The 5,413-nt window shown below is 31.7% G+C and overlaps 1 long non-coding RNA gene across 1 annotated transcript; it reads right to left on the bottom strand.

The window, feature by feature from the left end:
- LOC145306379 (uncharacterized) lies at positions 1 to 1,765 on the bottom strand. The gene is made up of 3 exons (XR_013875001.1): positions 1,722 to 1,765; positions 992 to 1,064; positions 1 to 65 (listed from the first exon to the last, which is right to left on the bottom strand). It is a non-coding gene; the product is annotated as an uncharacterized LOC145306379 (long non-coding RNA).
- Between the last annotated feature and the right edge of the window lie 3,648 nt (positions 1,766 to 5,413).

Here is a 5,413-nt window from a genome sequence, read left to right as displayed (position 1 = left end):
CGGACAAAACATTATATTCCACAGCACCCTGAACGCCAATATACATGAAACTTGTATCCTTTAATCTGTAAATAAATATTATGATATATTTATAATGTATTTAAAACAAGGATGACAACATCCATTAATTCGAAGCTCTGAAACGGTACGACAAACGGACATTAACACTTTTATAGTGTCAGAACTGAATAATCAGAATATAATATTTATAAGAGTCAAAGCAAAATTGTGAGTAAATTTGTTGAAAAACTTCTTGATACAGAATAATGTTTTTTGGACATACTTACATTTCTAGGACTTGATTATAGAGTTGCTTTGCTTACAATATTGTACTTTGTTGTCCCAGGAATCAGTATGCCAAAAATCAGATCAATCGGATATTTAAATAACATAAGCATTGATAAAAAAAGTTAAAAAAATCAACATGTTTAAAATGGACGTACGGACATTCTGGTAATAATTATAGAGTTGCTTTGCTTTCTAAATCGAACCTAATTACTACAGAAATCACCATACAATGTTTGAAATCGATAGGACAATTCTAACATGCCTAAATTAACGAAAAAAGCTATCCGTCTTGGACGGACCGATCCTAATTATAGAAAAGCTTTGCTTTTAAAAACTAATAAACACTAGGGTATATAGATTTTTAATAGAAATAGTTTAAGAATATGTTATGTAAATGTTACCTACTAAAGGAAGGATTTACAAAAGTGATTTTAAAGATAAGGCGTGCAGAAGGCGTATCCCCCTAGAAAAATTAAGTGGGGTGGAAACACCCCCCATACTCTATGGAAACGGGTCTGCAACATCCTAATAAAACTTTCCTAATTGAAGAGCACTATTTGACTTTTGAGTGAATGATTGAAAACACCCACCCTAATTCTAGAAATAAACCCCCTGAAGCTCACACCCCAATGGCAACTCTTCTGTACGCCACTGCTTGATTTTCTTTCCTGTTCATCTTTCTTTTCAAATTTAGAATATTAACCTGACAGAACAGCCCCATTTAGAGTTAGACACACCTGATAACTCTTTCTGCTTAATAACTCTGAGTTTATTATCTAAACATATTATTTCATACCTATATTTGCGACAACATTTATTTCACAGGAACTCCCAATTTTAACAACTACAAAACACCACCTCCTCCCTCTGGGGAAGGTTAGAACCGGCGACATACTGTAAAGTAACCAACATTCTATGGATGAGCTGTAAGGGATACTAAAGTTTGCTGGTATATTAAAAAAACAATCATTTATTTTCATTTTTACTTTTAAAGTAATAAAATAATAATTTGCTAAAGTTATATCAGATATATATCAAGGAATAAATAAAAACCCCTATTACCATTACCTTGTAAGGGCGGGATTCTCCCTGGAGAATCCAAAGCATCATCCACGTGTAATGGATGTAATGTGACACCCAAAGATATTAGGTTAAGTAACATCCATCAGACAACCAACCCTTTGATTGCATAATCTTTGTCTGAGAAGTCCTAACTGTGCATGGTAGTGAGTTGCGCCTGTTTTTGGGCCAAGGCATTTCCCCTACTCTTACTATTTTTGTCGCGCACCTGTCATAGCAGCAGTAGTAACCATTTTTAACGTCTTTAGTTACGACGCGGTGTCGGCCCGAGATTCCAACCTATCATCTCCCCAGCCTAGAGTGGTTGCGCTACGTATTGAGCTATGATCACGGGTTAAAATTAAAACTCTGACCTCTTTCATCCATGTATTTTACTGGATTAGCACCACCTTTGCCACCTATAACAATATTTATTTTCACAAAATTTGTCTTCAAATTAACAATTCTTTAGTTAAATTTAAATTGAATAAGATAAAAACTTTTGTTTATTTATAGTTTTATATTAATAGATAAAAACTTTTGTTTGTTTATAGTTTTATATTTCAATAATACGAGCAACAAAATTTTTTGACAATATTGTTTCCCAAAAGCTAACTTTATCTAAAGAAATACACGATATGATTTAGCCAAGCAAAGCTTTATCCTGAGAAATGCGATAATTTATAGTCGAAGCATTATTCCACTGAAATGAAAAAATAACTGCTTTTCTTACTAAAAAAACTTTCCAACCAACAATATGGCCGGATTGTTCCTCCAACGCTTTTCTAATGGCAAATTTAGAGAGTACGAATACAGACCAGGCCAGGCCTAGCTATTCTAACAATCAATTCTACGAAAAATCACAAAACCTTTGTGGGGGTATATTTTTTTTATGTAATTGAACAGGGGTGGGTAAGAAGGGTAGGAAAAAGGGAAGGGGGTTGTGGGGAAATTTTCCTTTAGAATTGTTTGTCAGAATCACATTCCCTTTTGCCTGCATTTTACTAACCTATAATATACCATCTGTCCATAACCAAAGCCCCTGTTGGTCCATACCCTCGCTGTGTCATACCACCAATCTTAAATTATTATTGTGAAATCACAATTTATTTTTTCTGCTGTTTTGATAAGTAACCTTCTTTTAGAAGACTTTCAAAACTAATTTATTACATGCTTGAAAAAATTGAATATCAAAACAGAATTAGTTTTATCCATGTATTAATTTAGAAAGGAGTGGTTATTTTTTCTATAAGGATTTTTGGGCCATGGTTTCTTTGCCCCCCCCCCCCCCCCACCCCACCTTCCCTCTGTTCTTGTTGAAAAATTAATTTCAGGCAGATAATCAAGACTTATACTATACATACAATTACATGAATAGACATTATTCTAATTAAGGGGCTTTAATAAAGAACTTACATATGATCTATTATTATGATTGTCTGTAAACAAGCAATAGTAATTCATAAATCATTGTCTCAAGAACATACTAGGTCAACTCTCCCTAGAGATCTCTAGAGGCAATTTTATTTTTAGTTTTAAAAAATTAGCAAAAAAAATTTAATTAAATCAAATTACATAATTAAAAATTACTATTGATTTCCTTTTAAGATGTTGTATCGGTACAAATGTATTTCAGAAAATAGATATCCATAGCCTCTAAAATAATATAAAATAAATCATATCTGCTGTAATTACCCCAATTGGGTAAAAAAAATTGAATAGTTAAAAAATGTCAGCTTTACATGCTATTATTTCCTCCCGAAATGGAAATTACACAATCATTCAGTTTTCAGGCCCCCCCCCCCCCACTTTTTAAATTATTTTTAATAGTAATTTGATTACCTGAAATATTGCATAACTCCATCATCAGCTTGTTGGGAATCACGATAAAAATATTTATCTAATTCTTCAACTCTTGCTAGGGATATCTTATACATGTCTTGTGCTAACTATTCAAAGGTAAAATGAAAAGTATAAAAAATTGTATTAAATTATTTAATAATATAACATTATTTTAAGGAATAAATATTAATTTAACCCACTTGCCCTTGAAAAACTATTTTGTTGTCATTAGCTTGGGGAGTTATGAATCAGAAAAAAAATAGTATATGGTTTTCAACCAATTATGCCTTAAAAACCTGTTTATTTTAAAAATATTAATGAATCAGGACCAAATTACAAGGTTACTGTTTAAACAAAATAACTTTAATAGAACTGGCTTTTAAAGGTCTGAAAGAAATCTTAAATAAACAATTAGTAAAATGCAGAGGAAGCGTTTTTAAACCTGCAAAGTTGAGGAAATAATCACCTTGCAATTTGGTTTTAATCCATTAATATTTCAAATATTTTTAGCGAGCCTCACTGATTTTAGTGAGCCAGTGAGCCAAAAAGTTTTTAAGAATCCACCTCTGTTTTATAAGGCATAATATGTTGAAAACAATATTGATATTTTATGATAATAAACTCTCCAAACTAAAGAAAATAAGATATTGATAATTATTTACTGTCAGTTGTAAGTGGGTTAAATTAAGCACTAATTTTGTACTTACTGGACGCTTACCTTTAAAATATGACGTCATACTCTCCTACTATTAGTAAATTAAAGTGTATACTGGCCTGCCATTTGTAATTTAGTCTGTGTATTGGTCTATCATTGATCATTTGTTTTGTATGACGTCATTTTTTCTATAAGGTACTATAAGCTGCTTGTACTTACTGGGCCCATTGTGACTGCAACTGTTGGTTTACATGTAAACAAACTCAAGTCTCTATCCCAGGCATATGTTCCTGATAATATACAATATATACTATATAGGCCTCTAGTGGCACTTCAGAGGGGGGGGGGGGAGAAAGTCACTCCCACCATTTTTATTAATTTTCATATTTAAGGAAAAAGTAAAGTAAAGTATTTTTCTGAGAGCAATTTCTCAATTTTTTGGTGGTAACCTCAGGGAGTAACCTGGTAACCTCCCCCAAAATAGTTGTTATCAACCTTCCAAGGACCTATGAGAAGAAATGAGAACCATGTCAATAAAAAAATCTTCGGCACAGACATACAGACGGACAATCTGCTACTTTTATATAAGGATTTTAGTAAATTCTGCGATTAACCTGTTTTTGTATTTAGTGGGCAATGTATTCCTAGATATAGATTAACAGATCATTAATTTTGAAAATGGATTATAAATTATTAAACAAGAATAGTTATTAATCGCATCGTATTATAAACAGCTTTCCGTGAATATAAAAATGTACAATTACAAGATTAAAACCAGTTTTGTTAGCCACGATATGCCAAAGGCACGGGCTACAAAATTGGTTTTTATGATTGTACATGTTTATATTCATAGATGCGATACATTATTTTTCAGTATGGCTGAGAACCGGTTCTAATCCTTTGGATATTAATCGGTTTGGAAGCAATTAAGGAATAGAATCTTACCAAACTCCTTTGTACCATAGCCAGGATCACAATTCAGATAACATTTTTCTAATTATTAAAAAAATATAAATTATTATTTAATAAATTTTTATAATTATTAAAAGCGAGGCTTTTCTATAATTAGGGTAAATCCGTCCGTTACGGTTAGCTCTTTTTGTTAATTTAAACAGGTTAGAACATGTATTTACCAATTTTGCAACTAATTTACTTAAAACTTTGTTTAGACTTCTTCATTAATATTCTGCTTATTCAGTTCTGACACTCTACAAGTGTTAATGTTAATTTGTCCTTACATTTCAGAGCTTCGCCTTTATGGATGTTGTCATTCTTGTTAGAATAAAATTGAAAGATACAGTAAGGGACTTATGGGATAAGACAATTGCTAATAGATTACATAAAGTACAATGATTGTACACAAAATAACCCCTGATGTAGATTACATCTAGTGGTTGTAACGTTTAGACAATCAACTTTAATGAACCAACCAATCAAAGTTAACTAAAAGTCCGCAAAGTTAAGAATAAAAAGACGACATTATAAAACTTTGGAGACTGTTGTTATTAATGTCCCCTCCCTCCCTGGTTAATATAAAATAAAATTTTTCTTTAGAAATATAATTATGTT

This window comes from Acartia tonsa, chromosome 14, assembly GCF_053477335.1.
Source record: "Acartia tonsa isolate MP-2025a chromosome 14, ASM5347733v1, whole genome shotgun sequence".
NCBI lineage: Eukaryota > Metazoa > Arthropoda > Copepoda > Calanoida > Acartiidae > Acartia > Acartia tonsa.
The sequence above is the reverse complement of the archived record's forward strand: the minus strand, read 5'-3'. Positions and strand labels throughout refer to the sequence as shown.